At 55.8% G+C, this 14,105-nt stretch overlaps 1 protein-coding gene across 1 annotated transcript in view; it reads left to right on the top strand.

Moving 5' to 3' along the window:
• Positions 1-4,405: 4,405 nt before the first annotated feature.
• The window catches only part of LOC105419029 (eukaryotic translation initiation factor 4 gamma 3-like), a 37,044-nt gene continuing 27,344 nt past the window's right edge, over positions 4,406-14,105 (top strand). The window contains exons 1-2 of the mRNA XM_029832959.1: positions 4,406-4,804; positions 6,421-6,612. The gene's annotated coding sequence lies outside the window, so the exon portion shown is untranslated. The remainder of the gene's footprint in view (positions 4,805-6,420; positions 6,613-14,105) is intronic.

Here is a 14,105-nt window from a genome sequence, read left to right on the forward strand (position 1 = left end):
CCCTGCCACCCCCCCTCAAACGCCCAGTTCTGTGTTACGTCTGTTTCCCTCCTCAGGTTATTACCTGGGGGTCAGCGCTGCATTTCCCATGGTTAGCGCAGGTTTTAGCCTCTTTATTAGCAGCGTAGTTGTGTCTTTATCTGTGTGACGGGGAGACTGATCAGAGACAACAGTTGCAGCCCCTCCCTGGTCATGTGGGCTGAACCCAGCCACTCCGCTGCCCTATTATCTGCACAACTGTGACTGGGACACGCTGCTCGCTGAGTAATGAGCATTAGCCCGGGCAGGATCCAGTGTCACATGTTCCCCCCCCGCTCCCTCCGGGCTAAGTGGCAACCCTTGACCTGCGAAAGAAAGGAGGAGACAACACATCTGCGTTGAGCAGAGGAGGTGAGGAGGCTTCGGATGGTGGCGGCAGGTTATGGAACCCCCCCCCCTCTGTGACAGAAAAACAAACACACCAAACTCTCCTCCAGCCCGTCGCTAATGGACGAGCCGTGATTTTATTTTTTTTCTCTGAAAAACTTGCCGGTCCAATGAGGAGAGGAGACGAGGGCCGACCAATGGGAGGGTCCATCCAGAACCCGGCACAGGTTTCTGGTCCGCTGGGCCCGGTGAGTCGGCCGAACCGCTTCATTCTTCCCGTCTCGTGACTCCTGAACGCGGCCCGACGGGAGGAAACGAGCCTTCGTTCCAACACCTGCTCTCATCCTCACGGTTTGTGTTTGTTTTGCATTCGTGGGCGCAAAATGTTCTGTTTTCCTATTGCTGGAGGAAACGAAGCCTTAAAGCAGGATGACGGCACCAGCAACCATCCTGTGCGATGGTGACGACGCTTCACTCTACACCGCTGAAGCGTGCAGAAGCTAAAATAACCCTCCGAAACAGCCCCCCCACAGGTTCAGCTCTCGGTTTTGTTTCGCAGCATCTGTTTCCTCTGGTGACAGCGGCAACACACCCGTTCTTACTTCCTATGCCCCCCCCCCCCCGTCACATCTATTATTGCACCAACGGCGTTTTCTACGGCCCCGGCCTGCATCCATCCGCTGCCCCCCCCCCCTACGGTGGACACACGGGCCCCATCTGCAAACAGAAGATGAGATCGGAGCTCATTTTACTGAATTATTGGGCTCGTCTTGGGGGGAGCCTGCGCAGGACGACCACAATTAGCCCGAGACAAAAGCCCGGAGGGCTGGCGTGGAGGCAGGACCCCGGGTTTAGGGGGGGACTGGAGGTCAGGGAACGGTTAAAAGGGAACTGGCTCCCTCCTCCTGCACATGAGCGGCTGCGTGTTGGCAGGAGCTCAGAGAGCTACAGATAAGAACTGACTGTGAGAAACGGCAGATCTCACACCCACGCTCTCACACACGAGAACACACCTACACACACCCCACACACAGGCTGCCCCTCGCGCGCACGTGCGCGTGCGTGCGATGCAGAAGGGCTCATTTAGCAGCCGACAGCGGCGTCCCTCTGGGAGGTTCACGGACCTTCTCATGATGGAGGAATTTAGCTGTGAAAACACACAGATCTTTTGGAACGTCTGAGTGCCGTTCCCATTTCTCAAGGCAGATACGGGCCGGGCCTGAGACCCGTCCCGCTCTCGCCCTGCAGCCTCGCCCGCTAACCTGCCGCGACACGCAGCCGCACAGGCAGGCAGAAAAAGGGATTAGAAGGTAACTGCACACAAAGGCCTCTGGTGATGAAGCTGTCAGCGCTGAGAAACCCACAGAGTGTGTGTGTGTGTGTGTGTGTGTGCGTGTGCGTGTGTGTGTGTGTGCCTGTACTCTTCCAGATTTTTTTCGGTACTTTCTGTAAACACGAGAGGGTGACTCAAATTAAGATCTGCCCGTCAGATTTGAGGCTTGGAGCCGTCCGAATGACTGTACGCGAGCATTAGCCAACACATTCTGCTCTGTGGACAGTCAGCACGAGAGTCGCAGCGTCTACGCTCGATTTCCACGAACTTTCACGGCTTCTCATGGCATTTATAAGCAGAGTGACACGCAGAGGCAGAGTTTAACGGTTGATTATTGGGAGCTAGCGTGAGCTTCTGTGTCTTAATGCCGTCGCAAAATGAAACGCTGAGATCAGACCGAGATTGTCGGTTAACGATGTGTGACATCGTCAGTGATGGGAGGCTAACCGCTGTCACGCCCCAGGCGAACTGTCCAGGGGCGCGCTAACAACTCCCAGGCAGTCACAGAGCGGACTGATGCCATCCATCAAATCAAAGGCACTTCCTGTGTGTTTCCCACTGATCACCTGTAGCCAACAGCCCTGCTGTACGTCTGCGTCTGTCCCGGAGTGACCCTGAGGACATGAGGAGCTGTACGGGAGCCGGGCCGGACCAGAGAAGGGATGAGGCGCTGTACGGGAGCCGGGCCGGACCAGAGGAAGGATGAGGAGCTGTACGGGAGCCGGGCCGGACCAGAGAAGGGATGAGGAGCTGTACGGGAGCCGGGCCGGACCAGAGGAAGGATGAGGAGCTGTACGGGAGCCGGGCCGGACCAGAGGAAGGATGAGGAGCTGTACGGGAGCCGGGCCGGACCTGGAGGCCGGACCGGAGCTGGCTAACTGCTCCCCCACCTGTGGCTGCTGTCTCCCCAGAAACACCCAGAGCCACAACGAATAACAGCAGTAAAGCAGTTTAATCAGACGGTTCTGATCTATCAGACAGCCCGGTTCAGCCCTTCCAGGAGGGGGGGGGGGCAACTGGGCCGGACCAGTGCCCAGGTCCCGGCAGGGCCCTGTGGGAGTATTTGGGTGCTTCTATCAGATCTATCAACGGGGTTTGGTGACAACACAACACTCCTGCTGTGATTTTTAAAGGCTGAAGCCCAGAAATAGGGGTGATGTCATCCAAACGGGTCTGGTGCGGCCCGTCTGAGCGGCACCTCGGGGTGGCGAGGAACCCCGAGGTGCTGGGGGACGATTGGACTATTTTCTAAGGACTGAAGAGGTTGTGCTGAAGGGGGTCAGCGGGTGTTTTCATGTATTCTACCGTCCACCCCTCCCTCTGTTTTTCCTCTGAGTGCTTACAGACGCAGAGATTCTTTTTTTTTTTGAGGGGGGTGGGGGTGAACATAGAGAGCCCTTCATGAAGTCACATCTGGACCAGAACGCCCACTGGAGCGGCCAGGCTAATGAATACATTATGTAATTGAGCTCTTCCATGCGTACCGACAGAAATGTTGGCGAGATCAGAGCTCGTTAGCGCGGCGCTGCGGGGGCCCGTGCAGACGAGGGCCCGGGTCGGGCCCGCGGTCCAGGCCCCTGCCGTGAGACCCGGAGCGGCACGGCGCTGTAAACAGCGCCTTTTTGGGCCTTTGACTGACCAGCGCAGCGGAAAAAGCAGCGAGGATTTGGAACGCCGAGCCTGATCACATGGTTCTGTTTGATCCTTGTTCAAAGCGTAAACAAGCGCAGAGTCCGTTTATGACAAACACATGTCTGCCGGGGAGCCGCTGAGCAGCGGTCGGAGCGCTTAGACATGGTGAGAGGGAGGGAACCTACGTGCACGGTGGCACGGCGGCACGGTGCGCGTGCTTCCGTATTAGCAGCTGTCGCTCATGTCGCAACCGTGTTGAGCCAGCGCAGCGCTAATGAAAGTTAGCCTGAGTCAGTCACAACAAGCTGTTGCGCAATGACCTTGTGAACAAAGAGCCTGATTTCAACAGCGACATTTCCCAACAACAACCAACCTAAAAGAGCCACTTCCTACCCCGGGGGGGGGGGGTGCAACATCAGCCCGTTTGGCTGGTCAGCTGGTTAGCTGTCCTGGTGGAACTAGCAGCAGAAGACAAGCTAGCAGATGAAAGCCAGGAGCCGAGCCGGAGCGATCCAGATCTCAGAAGGGTTCGTTCTCCTCCTGGGGGGCCTCCAGGATACTTGTAGGCACATTAAATACAATCTCTGGATCATCGGAAGCTCGGATTTGTCTTCCACGGCTGAGGAGGGGGGGGCGGATGAGACTCTCCTGAAATGACCACGTGCTGAAACCTGCCGCTGTGTAACGTGGCGCCGTCCGGCCCCCCCGTGGCGCCGCGCCTCCAGTGACATCACAACACTGCACCTCCCATTGATAAAGGACGACAGTGATGGGAGGAGCCCACATACTTTACCTGCCATTAAAGGAAGGGGGGGGGGGGGTTCGGACCATATGGGAGGCTGTAGGTGAAAGGCCACCTGACCCGGGGGGCCACAAGTCTCCCATCAACACTCCTCGCTAGACCGGGCCTCTTTAAAGTCTTACATAATGCCCTGAATACCCCCCCCCCCCTTCCTGCCCTCTGCTTTCCATTTCAAGACCACAACCACAAAAACGGGCCAAGGCCAAGAAAAACACAGACCAGAATCAAATCAATCCTGAGAGGCTGCGGTGACGGGACGGCCCCCCCTCAGGGGGCGTGAGGAGCCGAGGCCGTTCCCGCTACAGCCAGCGGGCACGCCGGGAAAGGCCGTTCCCACCGACGCGGTTACGACCCACAACAACTGAGCGGAATTCTTCAAGTGGCGGCACAACCGAGGAGGAAAAGCTCCGAGAAATTCCGGTTTTCTGGTTCCTCTCTTAGATCTCCAGGCCGGAATTGTCAGCAGCTGCTTGCGTAGCTTAGCATAAAGCGCAGGAAAGCGCTAGCCCAGCTCAAGAGGAGCGACGGTTTCTGTGCAGAACCAGCACAAACCTGCAGTTTTATGGACGTGCTGGGAGAAGAGGGGTCAGAACCAGGAGGTCAGGCTGCAGATCCGTGGAAACACTGACTCACCCGGACCGGTCCCGGCTCAGTTCTTCTTCCTCACACACGTAAGTGAAAAATAATCGCCTGTAATTGCTGCCATGTTGTTACATCACAGGCCAAACAAAGCTGAGGAAAACCGGCCCAAACGAGCCTGAGAACCGACTGAAAACAGGACAAAATGCTGCAGAATGGCTCCTAATTTAGCAGGAAAACCGGCACCATGGGGGAGCGCCGGGCCCAAGGCTTCTCACAGCGGTTCTGCTCTGATCTCATAAAACCACTCCCACTTTATGGGCCACGGTTCAGGTTTGAATGGACTCGTGCTGGAAACGATGACATGTGAGTGCTGAGAGAAAAGGTGCTGACCCGGGTCTAGGCCGCCGGCACGGAGCCGGGTCGGCGATCTGGGTCAGAGTCAGCGAGCACGGTCGCTGTGGCGAAGTGAACTTTGCCCAACGCAGAGGAACAGGAAGTGACAGAACCACAACAGCAGCAACTGCTGTGGAGAAACAGGGTCAGGGCTCGGAGCAGAACCGCTCACATGCCGGAAAACTTTATCCAAACCAGTTTAAAGTGCGGAACAAGCTGATTAACCATAGTGTTGCCCTCTCAACGGTTGGACCTGGATAGAGGCCAGGAACACCTGGGAACACCTGGGAACAGCTGGATAGAGGCCAGGAACACCTGGGAACAGCTGGGAACAGCCAGGAACACCTGGGAACAGCTAGGAACAGTCAGGAACACCTGAAAACACCTGGATAGAGGCCAGGAACACCTGGGAACAGCCAGGAACAGTCAGGAACACCTGAAAACACCTGGATAGAGGCCAGGAACACCTGGGAACAGCCAGGAACACCTGGGAACAGCTAGGAACAGTCAGGAACACCTGAAAACACCTGGATAGAGGCCAGGAACACCTGGGAACAGCCAGGAACAGTCAGGAACACCTGAAAACACCTGGATAGAGGCCAGGAACACCTGGGAACAGCCAGGAACACCTGGGAACAGCTAGGAACAGTCAGGAACACCTGGGAACACCTGGATCGAGGCCAGGAACACCTGGGAACAGCCAGGAACACCTGGGAACAGCTAGGAACAGTCAGGAACACCTGAAAACACCTGGATAGAGGCCAGGAACACCTGGGAACAGCCAGGAACAGTCAGGAACACCTGAAAACACCTGGATAGAGGCCAGGAACACCTGGGAACAGCCAGGAACACCTGGGAACAGCCAGGAACACCTGGGAACAGCTAGGAACAGTCAGGAACACCTGGGAACACCTGGATCGAGGCCAGGAACACCTGGGAACAGCTGGGAACACCTGGGAACAGCCAGGAACACCTGGGAACACCTGGATAGAGGCCAGGAACACCTGGGAACAGCTAGGAACACCTGGGAACACCTGGATAGAGGCCAGGAACACCTGGGAACAGCTGGGAACAGCTGGGAACAGCCGGTGGTCTGACATAAATAAACAACAATCAGCACCGGGGCTGCCAGCTGCCTGTTTCCACTTGCGTCTGGTATTTGTGCCAAACTAAGACGCTCCGCTAACGGGCCGAGGATTTGAGACAGTTTCATGTCGTTTCCACGGAGACAGAAGGAGAAAATGTTGCCTTTTGTACACAGATCAAACACACAAACACACACACACACGCCTGAGCTGGCTCTCCTGTCCAGGGTTCCAGCACCTGTGTGTGTCCAGGGCTGCCGAGACCTCTTGGCACCGGGTCCAAGTTCCACGTCCGCTCTGATTATACCGGCGGAACAATGTGGGCCATTGTGGCGAGCACCGCCCCCACGCCGTCTTCTCCATCATCTCTGGCTCAAAGGCGGGATAATGGAGCCCAGAGCCGGAGGAACCACATAAAGGTGAGCGTGAAATATGGCTGCACACACACACACACACACACACACACACACACAGCCACTCCATCACTGCAGACCTCCGAAACACAAACGCAGAAAACTGCCGCCACCTCTCGTTAAAGGCGCACGTGCACGCGCCCCTCCCTCATGCGCGCCACCCCTGCGAACGCGTCCGTAAATAGAGACGTGTGAGGCTGTGCCCGTCCCCCCAGGGGGAGGTGACCTCTGACACCCGTGACCTTTCACCCCGTGGGAGTCAATGATGTCCAGGGGCGTGCACGGGCGTATTACCCCCCCCCCCCCCCCCAGAAGAGTTTCACTTCCTCGTTGGGCTGTTTTGCTCTCACAACCTGTGTGGAGTGGGCGGAGCTACCTGCGGGGAGCAATTACAGCTAAATGCAGCAGCCCCGGTTTCAGATGAGGCATAAACAGAATTATGGGATGGCTGCCAGATGAGCTCTGCCGCTGTGATTCGCCGCATCATGAAATCTGCTGCTTCCCATCGTCGCAGTTGCGGGCGACCACGCTGGGACTGACCTCTGGGTCAAAGGTCAAGCGGGGACCAGCCTGGCCTGGGAACAACAGATGCAGGAGATTTGTGACGCTGTTTTTGCCCCCCCCCAGTCTGGTTACAATCAGCCAGAATCCCAGTTGGAAGGGTCGTGGCGACGCATCGATGGGAGATCAAAAAGCGGCCGCGAGGAACAAACGGGGCGAAGCGGCGGTGATTTAGGGTCTGATTTCATCTCCCTCAACAATCAGAAACCAAAGCGGGTCTTTATGACGCTCAGACAGGTTCTGATGTCAGTTTCCTCTCTTATGTGGGCGCCTTGTTCTCGTTGCATGGCGCAGAAAAGGGGCGGCGACCGCCGCCTCCATGTGTCGCGTCCTAAACGAGCGGCTCACGGTATGCTATCCCCCCCCAGAGGAGGACGCCCGGGGTGGGGAGACGCTAGCGGCTGCTGCTAACGTGGGACAGGAACCTGTCAGGGTGAATAAGGCTGCAACAACAGCGCGGAAGGCTGGAAAAACCTGGAATTATGCAAAGAAAAGTCACCCGGAAGATTGTTAATCCAAATTAGCAATGACGCTAATTAGCCTGGCTTGCATAAAACCTGGAGCAACATCACATTCGATGCTGCTGACAGCACAACAGCGCCAACACAATATTTACGCGAAGCTTCTTCATCAGCTCGTCACCCTCTTGGTCGATTAGCACAGCTAAGAGGCCGATTAGCATCAGGAGAGTAGCGGGTGTGTGTTCGCGCTCCTCCAAACCTGGTGAAGAATTTAACTGTGTAAAGTCGCCTGCTGACAATGCAAAACACTCCTGAGTGTCACCTGACCTCCCTCGGCTGGTGCCGCTGCTAGCTTAGCTTAATCATATCAGGCCGTGACCTCACACTCTTAAACACACTTCGGTCACGTGATGTTTTAGCTTCGCGTTGGGCCCAAATTCCAAGTGTCAGAAGCTCCGAGTGAGGCGATAATGATATCGTGTCAGGCTGAAGCTTCGCCGCCGCCGCCGCCTGCGGTTATCCGCGATTGCGCAAGACTTTTTTTGCATAAGACGGCGTGTGACAGGTTTGATGAGCGATGAGCTGCGTGATTGTTCTTCACGCCTCAGGTCCTGTCAGGCAGACGGGACCAGACACGCTGAACCTGAAGGAAGAGATCAGGGCGATAGCGTTGTGATACAGGCGGGGGGTGGGGGGGGACTCTCTGGATGGAGGGCGGAGATTGAGGTCACATGACGGGATTTTATTGACCTCGTGGGGACGGAGCCTCGCGTCATGACGGTCATGGTTGATGGCTCTTTAGCGGTATGCTAGCTGAGCTTTAGCGGCGTGCTAGCTGAGCTTTAGCCTGGAACCTCCTTTATTTTGGAATGATGCAATAATCAACAGGTGGGGGCCTGCAGGGCTGCAGCAGGAGGAAGAGCAACATGCTGGAACCAGGAGGGTTTATGGGGGGGGGGGGCAGAGTCCCCCCATAAACGTGGGGTCAACCGGGAAGAGCGGCCTCTTTGAAACGCGCGGAGGACTTTGTGGATTTGGTGAGCCAGAGCCAGAGCCCCCCCCACCCTCCACAACTTGGCGTTGCCCCCCCCCCCCCCCCCCCCACAACTTGGTGTTGCCCCCCCCACCCTTCCGCCACCATTCTGAGACGTCGAGGTCAGAAAGAAAGTCTGAATGAAAGAAGCAGATTGAAGAGAAGAGAAGGTGGAGCGAAACAGAACCAGAGCGGGGGGGTGGGGGTGAGGGTGGGGGGGGGGGGCGTTGCTCTTCAAGAGCAGCAGAACAAAGGCTCCTTTGTGTGCAGAGCTGAGAGTGAAGTGGAGCCAGAGCTCAGGGAGTGTTCAGAGTGTTCAGAGCTGCATTCCTGCAGTCTGATTACAGCAGCTTCATTTCTGCTCAGGAAACCACTTAACTCTTCCCTCTCCTCGTTCCCTGCAGCTCTACCTGCCCCCCCCCCCCCCAGCCCCACAGACCCCCCAGCCCCACAGGCCTTTCATGAGGTCGCTCACTGCTCTTGTCCCTTCAGTGTCTGAACGTGGTCGTTAGCTTGGACTAGCTCTGACTGGCTAACTTCCTGTTTTTGTTTGTGCTGTTTGCGACAGACTAATGCGAACGGGGGGGGGTCTCATTGATTCTGGTGCTAATCGTGCTCAGGTTTGGGTCAAAGAAGATGACACTGAGGCAGTTTGAGCTGCTAGCTTGGGCGCTACGTTAGCTAACCTAACAAGCGAAGCTAAGAGCAACAACAGCTAGCATCACATTTAGACTGGAGCCTCCTGCTGCTGTTCACATGAACAAACCTCGTTATCTCATTTAGCAAATAGCATTTGGTCTCCTGACTAGTCCGACCTAACGGGTGGGGGGGGGTCAGGGCACGTGCATGTCAACCCCTGGCCCACATCTGGAAGTGATCAGTTATCAGGGGAAACATCTGATCCCAGATCAGCCCCCCCGACTCCCCAGGACAGAGACAAAGGTGGGTCCCCCCCCCCCACTGTATTCATATATTCAAATGTGAGATAAAACTCCAGCCTGGCCTTCCTCCTCCCCCCTCCCCCCTCCCCCTCTTCCTCCTCTTCCTCCTCCTCCCCCTCCCCCTTCTCCCCCCCCCTCCTCCTCCCCCCTTCCTCCTCCTCCTCATCCTCTTCCTCCTTCTCGCTCCGCTCCACTAATGAGCGCCACCATTGTCCACCTCACTCCCAGTCTTCCATCACAGTGGGGGGGTCCGGTGGGTTGGGGGGGTTGTTAGCACTAGAGATTTAATTAGCCTAGCGCTCCTGCCAGGCCTCCATTCAGGCTCCTCTTCTCTTTTATCTGCCCACTCAGCATTTTCCACCTCTAATCCCAAATGTTTGTGCTCCTTTCCCCCCCGATCAGAAATGCAGGCCTGTGGGGGGGGGGGGGGGGGGTTACAGTATATTGTCCATCAAAAACAATCCAACTTTTATATTCAGCCCGGATTAAGAGTCCAATCAACAGGTCCTGGGAGCTCCTGGGTGTGTTTGGACCGCCGGGCCCATTTTTGTGTGTTTTCCTGGAGCCTGTGTGTCCTGGCGGCGGCCCCGGAGCGCCGGTGCGTTGGGAACGCCGTCTGTTTTGCAGAACTTGTGTCTATTTATAGCGCTGTGGTATTTTGTTTAAAATGGCTTCCAGAGCAAGACGTCGTCACTCAGCAGATCTGCTGATACGCAGCTTCAGACCTGTCAGAGCTCTTCGGGCTCTTCAGGCTCGTCGGGCTCTTCGGGCTCTTCGGGCTCTTCAGGCTCTTCAGGCTTGTTGGGCTCTTCGGGCTCTTCGGGCTCTTCAGGCTCTTCAGGCTCTTCGGGCTCGTCGGGCTCTTCAGGCTCTTTGGGCTCTTCGGGCTCTTCGGGCTCTTCGGGCTCTTCGGGCTCTTTATGCTCTTCGGGCTCTTCAGGCTCTTCGGGCTCTTCAGGCTCTTTATGCTCTTCGGGCTCTTCAGGCTCTTCAGGCTCTTCGGGCTCTTTATGCTCTTTATGCTCTTCAGGTTCTTCAGGCTCTTCGGGCTCTTCAGGCTCTTTATGCTCTTCGGGCTCTTCGGGCTCTTCGGGCTCTTTATGCTCTTTATGCTCTTCAGGCTCTTCAGGCTCTTTATGCTCTTCGGGCTCTTCAGGCTCTTCGGGCTCTTCAGGCTCTTCGGGCTCTTCAGGCTCTTCGGGCTCTTCGGGCTCTTTATGCTCTTCGGGCTCTTCACGCTCTTTATGCTCTTCGGGCTCTTTATGCTCTTCGGGCTCTTCGGGCTCTTCAGGCTCTTTATGCTCTTCAGGCTCTTCGGGTTCTTCGGGCTCTTCAGGCTCTTCAGGCTTGTTGGGCTCTTCGGGCTCTTCAGGCTCTTCGGGCTCTTCGGGCTCGTCGGGCTCTTCAGGCTCTTTAGGCTCTTCGGGCTCTTCGGGCTCTTCGGGCTCTTCGGGCTCTTTATGCTCTTCGGGCTCTTCAGGCTCTTCGGGCTCTTCAGGCTCTTTATGCTCTTCGGGCTCTTCAGGCTCTTCAGGCTCTTCGGGCTCTTTATGCTCTTTATGCTCTTCAGGTTCTTCAGGCTCTTCGGGCTCTTCAGGCTCTTTATGCTCTTCGGGCTCTTCGGGCTCTTCGGGCTCTTTATGCTCTTTATGCTCTTCAGGCTCTTCAGGCTCTTTATGCTCTTCAGGCTCTTCAGGCTCTTCGGGCTCTTCAGGCTCTTCGGGCTCTTCAGGCTCTTCGGGCTCTTTATGCTCTTCGGGCTCTTCGGGCTCTTCGGGCTCTTCAGGCTCTTTATGCTCTTCGGGCTCTTTATGCTCTTCGGGCTCTTTATGCTCTTCGGGCTCTTTATGCTCTTCGGGCTCTCCAGGCTCTTTATGCTCTTCGGGCTCTTCGGGCTCTTCAGGCTCTTTATGCTCTTCAGGCTCTTTATGCTCTTCGGGCTCTTCAGGCTCTTTATGCTCTCCAGGCTCTTTATGCTCTCCAGGCTCTTTATGCTCTTCGGGCTCTTCAGGCTCTTTATGCTCTTCGGGCTCTTTATGCTCTTCGGGCTCTTCAGGCTCTTTATGCTCTCCAGGCTCTTTATGCTCTCCAGGCTCTTCGGGCTCTTTATGCTCTCCGGGCTCTTCGGGCTCTTTATGCTCTTCGGGCTCTTCGGGCTCTTTATGCTCTTCGGGCTCTTCGGGCTCTTTATGCTCAGGCTCTTCAGGCTCTTCGGGCTCTTTATGCTCGTCATGGGCTTCATCTTGCGAATTTCTGGCGCTGCCAGATGTGCAGCTGTCATCTTGTTGTAGAAGCTTCGCCGTGTTCTGCCCAGAGCCGCGTGATAGCCGCCTAGCTATGAGGTACAATAGCATACAGCAAATGCCACAGTACTGCCTGGGCCGAGGCCGCTAGGCCACGTAGGTCGCGCTGCCTCCACCGTCGCTATTTTTACCCTCCTGCGTGTGTTCCTGTGCCTGCGAGTGCACGAGAGCTGTGCAACAAGGTTAGCCCACGAGTGGAGAGCGTCTCTGACGGGCCTGCGGTCACGGCCAAAACTGGAGGTTTCCGCCACCAAGGCGGAACGACCACTGGCAGACTGAAGCTAACCCCCCCGAGCTCACCGTGATGCGTCGGAATAGAGGCGCTGCGGTCGGCTGGCGTGATGCAGCGGGGAAAACACACGCGTGTGACATGCAAGAAAGAGCCAAAGGTGAAAAACAAATGGCCAAAAGTGGAGAGACAAAGGAGGCTATGCTAACAAGACCAGGTTAGCTTACTTTCAACTTAAACCCAAAGCACACTTCCATGTTTTTGGCGTGTCAGTGCTGCACACCCTCGGTCATGTCTGTGTTAGACACAGACCACAGCAGAGCTTTGCTAGCGCCCGAGACGCTGGGCTAAATACAACGCTAACGTGAAATATGAAACAACCCCCGGTCTGATGTCGCTGCAACGCTCCCCTGCATTTAATGTAAACACCATCTGTAAAATATGTTTATAGCACAACCCAGTAAACGATTGTAAAATAACCGCCATACTGTATTTATTAAGTTATTATCCTCACTTGCTGCTTCTTTTGCACTTCTGGTTAGATGCTAAACTGCATTTTGTTGCTCTGTACCTGTACATGTGCAATAACAATAAAGTTGAATCTAATCTAATCTAATCTGCTGTCCGTTACAGCGTGCTCAGTCGTGAGCTATGCTATCATACATGCTACTGACACCAAAACGTGTTTGCTAGCAATAGAAATGAGCTATTCAGACCCACGTAAATCAAAAACATTTTGTTTTAGGGTGAAAACACGTCAACATTCCAACTTTAGCGCAACCTTAGCATGAGGTCATCAGTGAAAAGCAGTTTATAGTCAGGACGACTGTTTTAGTCAGGACTTCCACTCTAGATTAGCACCTTTTTCCTGCTGAAACCACATGAAACCGGACCGAATCGGCGCTAACCCAAACGAGTAGCGGGTGAAATAAGGCCCGCGGTTGTCAACCTGCTCATCTGTGTATGTGCGACACTCAAACCTGCTGGGACCTGCAGCTGCACCAGACTTCACCAGTAAACATGCTAGTTAGCTTTGTTAGCTGTAGTTTAACCAGAATAATCCAATAATCTCTATTCGATTAGCAGCTGCGACTCTGAAACAGTTTGTATTCATCATTCGTTCTGGATCGGTAAAAGTCTGTGTGCGTGTGTGCGTGTGTGTGTGTGTGTGTGTGTGGGGGGGGGGGTTACATGACGGCTACGCGGCGTCAGTCCTGATTTCGGGCCGTGCGCCGGCGATTGATTGCGACCATCAGCGCTGGCGCTGCTGGTCCAGTTCCCGTCTCTGTCCTCCGCACCTGCCAGCAATTTGTGAGCAATGTGGGCTCTGATGGATCCAGATTTAGATTTAATAATCCAAATTGGAGGACTCACGGGGGGCGGAAGGACAAGTGCGGCCACTTGTGACCGCCCCCCCTCCGCCCTCATCAGCAGCGACCCCACCCCCCCCCAGCCCTGCTGACCCTTCCACCCCGTCTTCCACATCGCTCACAGGTCATCAGCAAGAAGAAAGAAGGATTTAACGGCTAACTTGGTCCGAGAGGGCCCGTAGACCCCCGTCTGAGAGGACCTAACCCCCCCCACCCCCCCACCCCCCAAACACCCCCCCCCTCGCCGAAAACATCTCCCCTCGTATTTGGGGTTGATTGTCGGGGCTGAGAGCACGTCAGCGCGCTGATGAGGACCAGGGACGCCAGCTTAGCTTAGAGGCTAAACAAGACACATGGACACATGCTACGTTAGCATCGGGCTGTGCTATGCTAATGGCGCCCCTCCTGGTCGTTGCCTTCTCACACACGCGTGAGACGTCGTCAACTCGCCAACGACGCTCCAAGTTTCGCCGCAGCGTCCTTGCGGCTGCGCGTGCGATGCGTCTCGGGTGGACTCGGTGCAGCTCGGTATCCCACAATGCATTTCACCTCGGCCAGGCGCAGCAGCAGCCATGGAAACAAAGCTGGGACCTCGAGTATG

This window comes from Takifugu rubripes, chromosome 2 (genome assembly GCF_901000725.2).
Source record: "Takifugu rubripes chromosome 2, fTakRub1.2, whole genome shotgun sequence".
Taxonomy (NCBI): domain Eukaryota; kingdom Metazoa; phylum Chordata; class Actinopteri; order Tetraodontiformes; family Tetraodontidae; genus Takifugu; species Takifugu rubripes.